At 46.5% G+C, this 14292-nt stretch overlaps 1 protein-coding gene across 1 annotated transcript in view; it reads left to right on the plus strand.

The window, feature by feature from the left end:
• Positions 1-14292, plus strand: part of St6galnac5 (ST6 N-acetylgalactosaminide alpha-2,6-sialyltransferase 5) — a 125348-nt gene that overhangs the window by 88069 nt on the left and 22987 nt on the right. The gene's annotated exons all lie outside the window — the stretch shown is intronic.

The raw sequence follows: 14292 nt of genomic DNA on the forward strand, positions 1-14292 counted from the left end.
TTTCAGAATATAAGAGTTCTTGAAATGAATCAGCTACGAAGAGCTACTTTTAGAGGTGTAGTTTCCCCCCTATAGATGATCAGAAGTTAAAGAAAATCATTGAGCTTGTGTAATTCGATCAAAACTGTACTCTGGGGGAAAAAAATAAAACATGCCGCTTGCATTTTAGCCTCTTACTGCAATAAGTAGAAAAGAAAGGAATTGTCCTGAGTTCCTGGTATAGTAATTATAGTTAAAGTGTTTGATGTCACACATAATGCCCCCCAAAAGGTACGCTAGCTAAAAAAATGAGACAGTTTTTTCTTGTTCATAAGCCAAAGAAGTGGGAGCTCCCAATATCTCTTCAAAGCAGTAGTCATTAACTCAGTCCCTTTTGATCTTTAGCTCTGCCATCTTCAACACATCCAAAATCATGGTACCATATAGATAAAGGAATCAGAAAGGGGAAGAGTTGGAGATGCACCTGCTGTTTAAATCTCCCAATGATCTCTGTTCAGCTCCACTGGGAGGCATCCAGCTCTTCCTAGTAGTATGGGGACTGGAACTGTAGTCCCTGACTATCTTAGTTAGCTTTCTGCTTGCTAGACGTAATACCCAATACCCACATTTTAAAGGAAGAGAGGTTTATTAGACTTACATACAGTTCAGGGGATTCAGTCCATGGTCAAACAGGCTCCACACCTGGGCAATCATGGTGGAAGGGCATGGTGGAGAAGAGGTACTCAGTTCATGGCAACCAGAAAGCAGAGGAAGGGAACAGAGCCAGAAAAGAACAAGTGATAGATCAGCTATATGACCCAAGGCCAGGCCACCATGACCCACCTAGATATATCCAAGAGAGTGCTCTAATAAATCTACTATGCATTTCTCAATCTAATGAAGTTGAAAACTCAGGATTAACAGTCACACTGACTGAGCAGCCACTTCTGTCTTGACTCTGCATTTTGGTGGAAAGTTAGTCATCTCTACCATACCTGAATGATGAAAGAAAAGCTTATTTTCCCTCCAGCAATAACTTTTCAAATAGTGTAGCACCTCGTTTTGAAGCATGGTTGAGGAATGAATTTTACAAGCAAATGAGGCTTAAAATAACAGGAGCACAGTTCCTTTTAGCACCAGATCTTATTTGTCTAAATTATTTTGGAAAGTTCAGATTGATTTTATACTTCCCTACCTAGGTGAACAAAGCTTAACTTCATTTAAGCATTTATTGATGACTTAGGGTGGCCAGTATGAACGTCACTTATTGTAATGCAATATGTGTGTATTTCAAGCACTTGGAGTGCTGAAAATGTTCACTCTTGCACTGAACTCCACCTGAATTCCAGGCTATCCTGCTAAGGTTCCTCTGACCTTTCCAACTCAAAAGTTTTTATAGTCACTGTGTCTTCTCAGCGCTTCTAATTTTTCTACAATTCTTCATGCTTTCTAATTTCTCCTGCCATTTGTATCACCCAATAATCCTTCCCTCCTCCGGATTTCTTTTACCTGCTTATAAGGCTCTCCAATCTTCCTTTTCTGCCCAATCCTTCCACTCATTTTGCTTTGCACATTGTGTTGGCTGCCATTTGCCTAGGTGCCCACACAAGCCATGCCTCAGAAACTCTGGCACCTCAAGCAGTTTAGCCCCTGAGCCGCTGTCTCCCCAAATATAAACCAAAGCAGAAATATGGCTCTTAAAGATTTGCCTCAGGACTAAGACAGTAAGGATTGTTATTGTTACTGTTATTGTTATTGTTGTTTGCTTTTTCCAGTACTGGGGATTAAACCCAGGGCTTTTGTTCTGAGCTACATCCCTCGCCCTTTTCAAATTTTTTATTTTAAGACAGGGTCTCTCCAAGCTTCCCAAGCTAAATTCAAACTTGCAGTCCTCCTGCCTCATCCCTCAGAATGCCATCGTTATTTTCACGGGAGCCTTTGTGAGATTTGGCTTTATAGGCACCATCAATACAAATAGAGCCATCAGACAAAGGAAAAACTAAAATAAGGGAAATGCCTCGTGGTATAGACAGCTGAAGCCAGCAGTGCAGCTCCTGAAGGTTTCCACAGAGTTACGGATCAGTTACTATGCTGAGCAGAATCTGAAGATAGCTCGAATGTACGTGGATGGAGCTAAAAGAAGAGTACCCAGAAAAAAAGAATGAGTAAAAACCTTCCCTGTTTCTAAAAGAAAATAAATATAGAAATTTTTCTAAATCTTGAATCGCCCTCAGTCCCCTTGGAGTCTGGGTCTCGTGATATAGTTCAGGCTGGATTTGACTGCACTCCACAGCCCAGGCTGGCCTTGAACACAGTGATCTGCTTCAGCCTCTGAGTTCTAGGGTTACAGGCAGGCACCACCATGCCTGGCTATGAAACACTGAAAATCTCTTAAGCTGTCAGTCCCATCTGCTTTCATTCACTCCCAGGCTTCTGAAGGAACAGGGATGTCTGCCTCTTCCTGCCAGAAACGAGCTTCATAGTATGCTACAGCCAATCTCCTATTGCCGAGGAATAAAGACAATTGTGAACTGGGCAGTCTGCCCAACATGCCCCATGATATAAACAGTAGGTGCTTAATAACTACGTGCTGAGCAAAAAACAAGGAGAAAGAAGAAAATGGGATTGTTAACTGATCCAGAGCAAGCCACTATGAGGCCCAGAGAATGAACCACATTTAGCAAGGTTAAAGCAGGTGGGAAAGTGCATCTTCAGTGTGCCGGTCATGCTAATGCCTGTCAGTGCCTGGAGTGGAAGAGGCTGTGCCTTCATCAACAGTGCTGCCCTAGCCGCAGGCTTTGTATGTTTAGCTAATGTCTAGTAGCTCATCAAGATGGTATTTAATTTACTGAATTTGACCAAGGGGAACATTATGAATTTGTTCACTCGTTGTGTTTCCAGGTGGGGCCCTGAGTTTTTTATCCAGGTTGCTGACGACCGGGTTCCAGCCCCAGAGTCCACTAGGAAGTTCAATAAACTCACCATGAGCTGGACAACCAGTGTCCACACTGACGTAATCCCATCTTGTGCTGCTTGCAGTCATCAGTTTCCTCACATGGTCGCTCATTCCGGAAACTGCCTTATGCTTAGAAAATAAATAGACACCAGGTTGCAGGGTACTGGTTTAGTCTGTGTTACTTTGCCGTCCATAAGAAAATGAGTGCCTGTCCCAAATTACATATTCTAGTTTGGGTGGATTTGTCTCTTAGTCTGCACCCAGGTTTATCAACTAGAAATGGAAACAGGAGAGGTTCTGACTCTTAAATGGTCCCCTAACTTGCATTAACTAATTTTGCTCCTCATACATACAACAAATGTTTAGTGAGTATCACTGTGCAGTAGGTCCTAGAGATATTGTAGTAACTTCAACCCACACACACAAGAACCTTTGGATGGTGTGGGGGAAAGCAGCGTCGAGCCAGGGATTATAGATGTAAGAGTCACAAAGGGAGACAGGATGCTAAGCTAGTCGGAGAGTTCAGAGAAGGCTCCCTGAGGATGTGAAGTTTGGGGAAGACTCTCTGGTGATGCTCCGAAGGGGAGATGAAGAAGTTACAAGCTTAGAGATGGGGGAGGAAGTGTGGAGGGGAATCTTCGATAGCATCATCTCAGTTGAGTGACAAAGTAACTCTACAAGGTAAGTGCTGCTGTTCTGGTTTACAGTCGAGGACACTCGGGTTCTGGGAGGGCAGAGCCTTATGCATTGTACCATGAGGGTAACCAGGTCAAAGTGAGCATGGGTGAAATTTAGAGATAAGTAGCAGGTGATAGAGATAGAGGGTGAACCACCACAAAGACCACTTCCTCAAGCAACAGGAGGCTTTGAAAGAGGCTTTTAAAGGATGGGGCTCCTAATTGGATGTGCATTTTAGGGGCTACCCTGATTGGTGTGGAGAATAGAACAAGGGACAGGAGCTGAAGTCTCAGCCTCTCCCCACATTTGATTCAGCTCTCTATGAAACTCCAAGTCCTCATAATTCCCGGGCCTTTGAGCCTCAGTTCTCAGTTATCTTCTCAGGTTTGAGGCCAGGATGTCTCCAGGCCCCTTTTCCAACACAGCAGAGGCCAAAGGCGACAGTTCTATGGAATCAGGCTCGTCTGGGGCAATGCAGCTTTTTGTTTGTTTTAATGAGCACATGGGACCTCTCTGTCCAATCTCCTAGAGGAAGCAATTGCAGAATGACCTTCAAAGGAAACCTCATGGGGAGCTGGGGGAGGTGGTGAGGTGAGCCAGACAGGACTCCCAAGAAGAATCAGCTCTAGTGTGGGCTCATCCTGTAAATGGGCTGCCTACACCCCTGTAAGAACTCTCTACCTCTTAACACTTGCTGGATGCATGCACTGTGTGCCTTCCACACACTGACATCGTAGTTAAACACTTCATCGGTGATCTGAGTGTTTAATGTCTCTGTCATAGAATAAGTGGGAGAGGCAGTCAGGGAGGATCTCTTGAAGGAGGTGACTTTGGAGCTGTGACTAGAGATGAATAGGGACTAAGGAGTCAAGTGTGTGAATCACTGCAGAGGCAAGGGCCAGCCCTTGCGCTGGCAGGAACTGAAAGGAGATGCACAGCCAAAAGAGCTAGAGAATGGAGGGAGAGTGAAAGGAAGCGAAGGGTAGGCAGAGGGTCCTCAGTGGCTGCAGAGTATCTCAGGGCCACCGGGACAGATTACCACGGGCTTCATGTCTTACATCAACAGGAATTTACTCTCACACATCTGGAGACTAGAAATCTGAAATTAAAGGGTGGACACAACCCTCTCCCCTTTGAAAGCTGCAGGAAAGAACCCATCCCTGTGTCTTCAGCTTCCGGTGGTGGCCAGGGAACACTCTGGGTTTCTGTCTCCTCTTCCAGCTTTGCCAGTGACTGGACTGAGCCTGTCCTAATCCAGGATGCGTTCATCTTGATTTATACATCACTCACACCTGCAAAAACCCTATTCCTACAGAAGGTGCTTTCCTCAGTAGTAAGGAGGGTCTTGATGGGCCCACCTGGGAGGGCTGAGCTGGCATGAGGAGGCCCAGTGTCCTGCCCAGCCACACAGAGATGTGTCCCGCATCTTCCTTGTAGCTGGAGATAGAGGCATTTTCTAGCTACTTCCAGTTGCTTACCCCCAAGTAAGGAGGCAGTGGCCTTGCCAGTTGAGGGTGGCTGGTCAAATCATCTATTGTTCATCTATCTCTGCAAAACCACTTTCATTTTTAGGCGCCATCTCAAGTGTACCATTCACTCATGACTTGTTTTCAGGGAGCCTCCACTCACTTGGACCAGTCTAACTAAGGATGTAGGTGGATCTTTGTATCTTTTCAGGAGTGAAGAGACCTGGGGTTCAGCCCAGCTGCTCCCTGCAGGATGTGACCTAGAACGCATCCCACAATGCCCTGAGCTTCAGCTTCTCTGTAAGATGAGGGAATGAATGTAGCACAGTGGTTCTGACTGTGGAGGATGAATCAAGTGTCCCCACAGAGCTCTTCAAAACACACACTGTGGGCCCCACCCCAGCAGCTGATTCTGTAGGTGTGGCGTGAAGCCTGAGAATATGCATTTCCACCAGGTTTCCTGAGCCTGTTGCCGCTGCTGGCTAGGGAATCACACAGTGAGAATCACTGGCCTAGGTCACCTCTGAGATTTCAAACACTAATGTATGCTTCAGCATAGATAAATCTCAAAAGTATTATGCTAAGTGAAAGAAGCCAGACACAGAAGACGACACAATAACCAACCCTTTTGTATGAGGGATACATACGCTTCCCAGGGCATAGCCCAGCGGATTCCTGAAGTCATGGAGACCTGTGTACACTACACTTTTCCTGTCCATGCAGACCTTTACGTTTTTAAATACAGTTTAAGTTCTAAAGTAAGTACAGTCAGAGGTTAGCAAGAATAATAAAATAGGATAATAATAACATGCCGCTACAAAAGTTACATCAATCTGATCTCGCTCTTTCAAAATAGCTCATGCATTATATCTGCCCTTCTTGTGATGTGAGATGGTACCTGGCGTTGGCGATAAGAGGAAGGGAAGAGGACAATGCAGGTATCGTGATGTGATGGTTTTAAGATACTAGGCAGGGTCCCTGGAGCCCAAGCACCGCCATCCTGATGGTCAGTCCAGTAACCAACTAAGACTGCTGCTGAGTGACTAGTGATCCGCTAGGATAGGCAGTGTGGGGACCCTGAGCAGAGTGATGACTCATTTCCCAGGCAGATAGAAACGGGACAGCACAAGATTTCATCGTACTACTCAGAAAGACGCACAATCTCATTGTTTATTTGTGGAATTTTGCATTTAGTATTCTCGGACTACAACTGACCATGGATAATCGAAGCTGCAAAAAGCAAAACTTCAGTTAAGGGTGACTATTTATTGCATGTTGTATGAGTCTATTTATGTGAAGTGCCCCCCAGGAAAGGCTACTCGTTAGGGACAACAAATCACTCAGTGGTTACATAGGGCTGGGCATGGAATTGAGTGACCACAAATGGATTTGAAATTTGTTTCCAGCGTGATAGAAATAGTCTAAAATTAGATTATGCTGATGGCTGCCCAACTCATGTTTAAAATGGGTCAATTTTATGGTATGAAAATTATGTACCAGTGAAGCTGTTAAAAACACATTTTAAAAAATAGAATGTAATTAACTGTTAAAAATGGGATTTCCTGGGCCTCTCTTTGAAAGTCTAGTGCTGACAGTGGTTCTGAAATGTGCACAAAGTTCCAAATACTATGCTTTAGGAAATAACACCTAGTCACCTAGTCAAAAAATGTCAGGAAGTGGTCACCAGCGCACTGGTGATGGTTAAATACAGCACACACATCTATTTCACATTCTTGGGGTACCAAGCACTGTGGTGTGTTTTCCATGCTCTGTCATTCATTTATTTGGGGCTGACAATACTGCATGAATAGGAAAAGTCCTTCCTTTTGTGGAAATTACCCTAAGAAGCAGGAAAAATAATAAAGGCATGGACAAAACCAATAGCTAGGATTACTTTAGACAGTGATACACAGCTAAAGAAAAGGAAACTAAGCCTGGATAACTGGAGAGAGTGACAGCATGCTAGCCAACCTGAGTCCATTTGTGTAAAGTCCAGTGATTCCGGGTGGTCACTTTCCCCTTCCCCCTTGGGAGGCCCCTCAGTTAATGTATAACAGACCACCTCAACCTGCGTGAGTCTGCAACTATATGTTATCTTTGTGACCTTTCGGTAGAGCAGTCTGCACCTGTGTTATCTTTGCTGCCTTGTAAACAGAAGACTGCTGCACCTGTGTGATACTTTGTTTTAACTTAACTGTGTGCAACTTCCCAGACCCCCTCTAGCTTAGCAAAGTTCTGCTCCTATGAAATTCCACTTGGGCTCCACCTCTCCCTGAGCCCTCCCCAAACAAGAAGAGCCCTTAGAAGGACCCTGCAAACTGCCTTTCCTTTGTCGAGAATGTCTTTTGGCATGAGCCGTTCTCCATCACCGGCTATGGTAACAGAGGACTCTGTTCAATTCAGAGTGTGGTGCATCTCTATAGTTCCAACTCTCCTGGCCCTACAACAACAGGAGATGGGAAAGGTAACTGGTTTAGATCCAGAGGTGAAGGGAGACCTTGCAAGCAGGAAGGCAGGTTGGGGTAACACCCGGAGGCGTGAAGGGGGAGGGGAGAGACTTGGTTGATCAGCCAACATGCAGGTCTCCGGGGATAGGTAACAGGCACTGCGGGTCTCAGGCTATGCTACTGGGTTTGATTTAGAGCTGGTTTCTTCTTGCTGGTGCAATAGGAAGAGACCACTAGAAGATTTAAGCCGAAGAATGAAATGACCTGATTCACATGTTAAAGATGACTCCAGGCCTAAGCAATAAGGATATGGGGGAGGGAGAGGATGAGAGAAGGGAAGTGAAGAGCTCAGAGTGCTGTCCGAGCCCAGGAGAGAGGGCGGTGGCTGAGATGATGAGAAGTGGTAGCACTGGAGATGTAGGTCAGAGAAGAGATCTGATCACACTGTAGGGTGCAGACAGCTATCAAGAATGACCTTTGAACTTTGGCTTGAGCAGCTGAGGGAGACGCCAGTAACGAGATGGCAAACCCCTCCATTGCGATTACCTTTGCTATGTTTAAGATACAGACGAAAACATGGACTCGGAAAGCTACGAAGCTTTGCCCCGAAATTGCCCACCCGAGGAATGGAAGAAGCAGATTGAAAGCCAACGACAGGAAAGACTTTATTTTACATGTGGCTCAGTACTCACTACTGCCCTCTGCCAGAGGAGTTTGTCTATCCTTAGGAAGCCTGTGGGTGGAAGTCAGATTAGGTGGCTGTTAGGGTTGATATCTACATGTTCACACAAAGCTTCATGTGCTCATAGGTAGGGTTTTGGGGAGGTGATAGGCATCATGCCCCCATGATCCAATCAGTGGCTTGGTCCACTGGTGAATTTATGACTACGTGTAATTTGGAAGTGAAGCCTGATTGGAGGAGGAGAGTCACTGGGGTGTGGCCTGGAAGGGTCTGTCTCCCTCCTCCTCCCTTGATCCCCTCTGCTTCCACTACCATGCCATGAGCTACTTCTCTACTGTGCTTCTTTGCCAGGCCACCCTACCTTGTGGCCAGCTGACTATGGACTGAACCTCTGCTAACTGTGAGTTTAAGTTGTAGGCATTAGGTAGTGTGTCCTAGAAATGAGAAAATAACAAAGACAGTGCTGCTGGGTACAGAGAGGACTCCCTGGCCCTAAAGGCTGGTGGGTACACTTGTCATTGAATAAAAGGAAGGGGAGCTTCTTGGAAAAGTAACAATTTTGTAGTGAATCACACTAAATAATAAGCATAGCTTGCACCCAAGTGTCAGCCTGAACTGAGATTGACAGCTAATAAAAGCCTAGTAATTGCAGGAATACATCAGATTGGAAAATGCTGAGATTCTCAAAACACCTGAAGCCATTTAGTATATCTTACGTTTGCTCCAGACCAACAGGCAGCTCCCAGAGCAAAAGCAGTCTCATTACTGAGCTAATGGGCATTATGCTCTGAGGTACCTTTCCTTCTGCCAAATAAATCAGAATTTTAAAAAGTGAAGCCTGGTACTGCCAGGCTGCAAATGTTTGCAAGGACATCACTGGGCATTTTAGGTGTCAAGTTTAATTTGACTTGGCCTGGTCTATTCTCTCAAGAAAGGCTCTGGAGGCACGCGCGGGTCACAGAGAGAATTCCGACTGCTCCTGCTCCTTGGGCTGTGACAGAAATCAGACCTTGATTTCCTGAGCATGATACCCCAGAAGGAATTGCTCCTGTCACCACAGCCCAGAGGGGTTAGTGGTGATGAAAGTTGTCGCACTTCTGTATTCCCTAAGCTTGGGGATTTGTTTAAAAAAAAAAAAAGTAGTGGTAGAGAGGAGGGAGAAAGGGTGGTAGAAGGAGAGACTCATTCACACATTGTAAAATATTCACAGTCCCATGCTGCCCTAGGTTCTGGGGTGAAAGCAAATGCTTACAAATTATAGCAGTGCAGAAGGGATGACAAAAACAATATGCTGTGTGTGTATGTGCGTGCGTGTGTGTGTGTGTGTGTGTGTGTGTGTACATGCATGTCCTGCATAGCTGGCTGGTTCCCTGCCTGCTCCCTGCCCACTTGAGGGGGCAGGACCGTGGCTCCGAGCCTCTGGGGCAGGAAGACTGGGTAACTCCTCCATGTGCAGCGGATTTTCCTGGGCATCTTTCACCTCCCAACAGCTCTAATGACTTTGGCATCAAGCTCTTACTGGGGATTAATAACTGGCTGGGCTTAATGGCCCTTACTGTGTCCTGGGCCACTTTCCCAGCCAGCCATTAATTCCAGGCAGTGCCCTGGCCTCCAGCCATGACGGCTCCCAGGGCTGAGAGATCGCCCTGAGGCAAATAGCCACAGCCTCCTTCTCCATGACAGAGGTCTCCAGGGCTCAGTCCCCCTCCTCCCAAAAGCACCTATACCCAGGGCTGGACTTATAGACAAATTATACTCTGTCCACTTTGGCTGTCATCGGTGGTTCACTTTCTCAGAGGACAGAAAAAGCAGGAGGTTGGTTTGGCTTCACTCACTTGTCTATTACCATCCTTCCCTCGGTTCAGCCTGAATTAAAGGCTTTTTATGGAGCAGGATGGAGGAAACATACCAAGGCTGGACTGACCCACTAGAACATTTTCTACCAATGGGAGGAGCTCCTCATTGAATGGGACTTTCAGGAAAATATCCCAGAGTCTAGAAGGCTGGCTGCTGCGAGGATGAAGGCAGAGAAGAGAGAAGGTCTTACAAGGTGGAGAGTCCTCTGGGAGTCACCTCCTCTCCTGTGTCTTCCTCAGCACCAGAGCCACCCCCAAGCTGAGAGGCAGAGCCACAGGTTAAACTTCCCATCGTCTGCTTAGTGACCGATCAGCCCAGCGACCCTGTGCCCAAGAGAACATCATGAAAATACTGCATCAGGAATCTTCACCCACAAGGTGTGAATGTTTCCACTCATCTCAGGTTGCTGAGCAGTCTAATGGCACCAGGAGTCTAATGGAGGAGCAGCTCGGATGACTGTAACACACCCTCAGAATCAGGGTCCCACAAACTGTATGATTCTCAGTCAGTCTGCTACCAAGACATCATTAGTGCCTCTGAATGCAGCCAAAGGACTTCATTTTCTCCTTTGGAAGTGGTTTTGCCTTCGTACATGCTCTTCCCAGCTGCCAGATGGGTGACACTGTGTTTGGGACAGCCGCTGTCATCTTCCTGACACCACTTACTAAATGGACTTGAGGTGCAGTTCAGACTTCAGTCTCTGCGTCTGCATTGTTCAGGCATCTGCACAACTCAGAGAAGGGTGTCAGTGCCGAGGAAACTGAGAGCACAGAGTCCCTCTGGCTGGGGGGCTAGGTTGACCCAGAATGTCTGGTGGTGACCAGTGATCATAGAGGGCCAGTGTGGCACAGTCAGTGGAGAACTGTGAGCTTCCCTGCCTCCGGGGGAAAGAGAGAGAGAAGAGGACCAGGTCCTTGGCATGTGTTTCACCTGGCAACCAAGCTCTACAATGAGAATCCCAACACAACAATTCATTACAGGGGAAACAGTTGCTCCTGGGACCCTTCTACAAAACGTTTCCCCAGTGACAGTGAACACATGGACTGGAAATGATACATCAAACTGGAAAATTCCGGATAATTCTAGGTGATTCTACTGAGAAAAAACAGGTTTCCATGGCCCTAGGTCTTAGGGTGAGCTTACAGAGTAGCCTTTTAAGGAAAATGCACTGAGTTATACAGAACCTCAGGGAAGTATTAAGTGCTCAGGAAAGGTCTTTTGAATGAATCAGTCAATCAATGTCATCTCACCATAAATATCTAGTTTGAAACTAGTAAAATATGTTAAACAGGTAACAAAGTTAATTACCTTGTTTGTGGAAAGTCAGCTTTCAACCTCCAATCTTCTGACCCTACTCATCACTAAGTAACGGGCTATTTACAGATGCTTCTTATCACTTTTGTAGAAACATTTTAATGGGCTTCTCCATTAGTAGCAGTAATGAGACCGACTCTTCAGGCTTGTCTGGGACCAAGGCGTTTCCCAGGATGCAGGACCGTCAATATCAAAACCCAGACAAGCCCAATATACCAGGTTGGGTGGTCACCCTGTGTTAGAGTCAGTCCTGTGGCTCTAACACCCTCCAACCTCAACCCTCTATCAAGTTTTTGCAGTTAAGCTCTGGCTTCTATCTCTCACTTCCAGCCACAGCTAGTCTGTCACTTCTCTTCTGTGGAGACTATGGTGGTCAGTCATCAAATCCAAATCCTTTCCAAGTCTTGGCCTATCGTGGTTTATGACACTGAATACGCCCTTCTTTGTTGGTTTGCACAGCATAATCCCTTGCTAGTTGTCCTCCCACCTTTCTGGCTCTTCATGGGGGTGGGGGGTACAGGGGATCAAACTCGGGACCTTGCGCTTGCAAGGCAGGTGGTGGAACCATTGAGCCAACTCCCTGGCCCTTCTGGCTCTTATGTACAGGCTCAAATGTTCCCTTATCTTCAGTCTCGTTTCCCAGTGTGCCTAATTATTTGTCACACTTACTGTGTGGTCCTGAATTGCCTGGGAGCAACTTCAACCCAGCCCTATGCTCCTAAAGGAGGAGGTATCTTATCTGTCTTTTCTCTTTAGCATCAAGTTCAGTGCCTGGCACATAATAGGAACTCCATCGCTGAGACAAACTCCCTGTTCATCACTTATGCATGGAATGTGCCAGGAAAATGAGAGGAAGGAAAGTATTTCCTCTACCCTTTGGCCACTGGAATTGTCCCTCACTCCCAGGGCAATCAGAAGGACTCCTTCCTCCAGTTTCCAGCAGTTTCCTGGGAAGAGTAAGGAACCTCCTCTAGGGATCTGGAAAGTGGTTCTTCCTCAGGAGAAAGGGCAAGTCTTAGTCACATTTCACCATCATGGGCTGAGGAAGGTTCCAGGTGGATGAGTGTGCTGTGAATGAAACTCTAAGGAATGGAGGAATTGGAAAGAAGACGTCTGTCACTGCTGCACCCCACCACCGGGGTCTTGTGGGGGAGAGAAGGGTTATGCAGTGGGGTCAGCAGCCATCCTCACCCTGCTGCAGGGCACGGGCATCATGGTTAATCCCGCGGCCTGGGTTTGATTCCCAACTCTCCCACTTCCCCCGTGCATGGTCTTGAGCAAATTGCCTCAATTCTGTATCCTTCAGCATTCTGATTTGTAAAGTGGGATGATAATATAATATCCATCTTAAGGGATTATTTGAAAGATTAACACAATGACATAGAAAGCTCAGAGAGTGCCTGGTGCATGGAAAGTGCACAGTAACATTAGCTACTCGAACACCCTTTCTTTTACGTAGCCAGAATGACTTGCTGTGCACAGAAAGACTTTCATCACTTTCTTCAGCAGAGGCCCTCCTCGGCCCCTGTTGTACCTCAGTGTCCTCCTTCACCACCCCTCCGTCCCTCACTGAAGCACAGACTTTGAAGACTTCCCTTTCCCCGCGTCTGCATTCTGACTACCTAGCACACTGCCCGGCCCTAGGGTTCATTAGACCTCCGGGGAATCGCGAGACTGTGCTTTGCTTCACAAACTTAGAAGCCGAAGTGTTCGGTACTGACGTAGTGCTATTTGTGATGTGTTCCGCACTCATCTATAACCCGAAGAGCTCCTGTCACCTATTAAATGTCTCTGAGCCAGGTCCTAAGCTGAAGATTGGACTCAACTACATGCAGTTGCTGTTTTGCAGGTCAGACATGGGCAGCTTCAAATGTCTTAATCTGATATTATGTGTATCTCAATTTTGTTCATTCTCCCAGGGTACAATAGGCTGTCCTCCCTCAGTGAGAGATAAAGAAACTCAGGTTTGTGGAGGTTAGCAACTTTCGTTGCTGTTAGTAGGCAGTGGAGACCATTCTCTTGGGCTCCATGCATGAAGGAAAGTGGCTTCTTCAGACCCAGGGCTCAGGAAACTCCCAGAGTGAACACAAGACTGAACATCCACAGTGCCATGAGATGGGATTCCCTGAGGCTGTTCAGGGAACCAGGGTGACCTGCTCTGAGTTAACAGAGAGGGAGGGCAGAGGCTGTGAGGGAAACCAGCAGTGCAGCTTTCCTTCTGAACATCTTGATCATCATTTTCTTTTGTACTTGCTGGCCTTGGCTGCAGGCTCTAATTTCATTATTTTCTAACAGCCACTGAGAGATACTTCTCATCAAACAGGAACAGGTGGATGTTCCGTTTATTAAAACCTAGGTGTTCAGAAAGCCAATCCTTGGTTCAGGGTGTTGAACCCTGAGCTACTGCTGGTGGCATTGTCCCTGATGGTCCCACTTGGCCAGGGCTCCTCTTAGCACGTGCTTACTGCTGATGAGAGAAGGACCAGGCTGTGTGGCTCTGAATGTGTGGCTTTCTTCATATTGATGAACATGGGCCAGTGCAGTCTCTCTGTCTCTGCCTTTAGACTGGGAGAAATATCCTGACTGTCACTTCAGAATCATGGCACCAAAGGGGTTACAATCTGCTGGCCACTTCTCTTGTGATTCTTAGAGGATGTTTGTTTGGGGGCATCCGGGAATATTAATAAGTGCTTACTTTCTGAGGCGAGTTAAGAGCATCAAAACTCTAATAAGATTACTGACATTTAGAAATGGGAGGAAAGGAGCTAAAGGTGTAGGGAAGGTGTGATACGTAGGGGAAGAACAAAAAGGGAAAAGAAAAAAATGTGAGAGAATGAAAAGATGAAAATAAAGTGTTTGTAGATGGGGAGGGGAGGAGGGGGTGAAGGGAGGGCAGAGGTAAGGGGAAAAAAA

Source organism: Fukomys damarensis, unplaced genomic scaffold, assembly GCF_012274545.1.
Source record: "Fukomys damarensis isolate Sample0158 unplaced genomic scaffold, DMR_v1.0_HiC HiC_scaffold_33, whole genome shotgun sequence".
Classification (NCBI taxonomy): domain Eukaryota; kingdom Metazoa; phylum Chordata; class Mammalia; order Rodentia; family Bathyergidae; genus Fukomys; species Fukomys damarensis.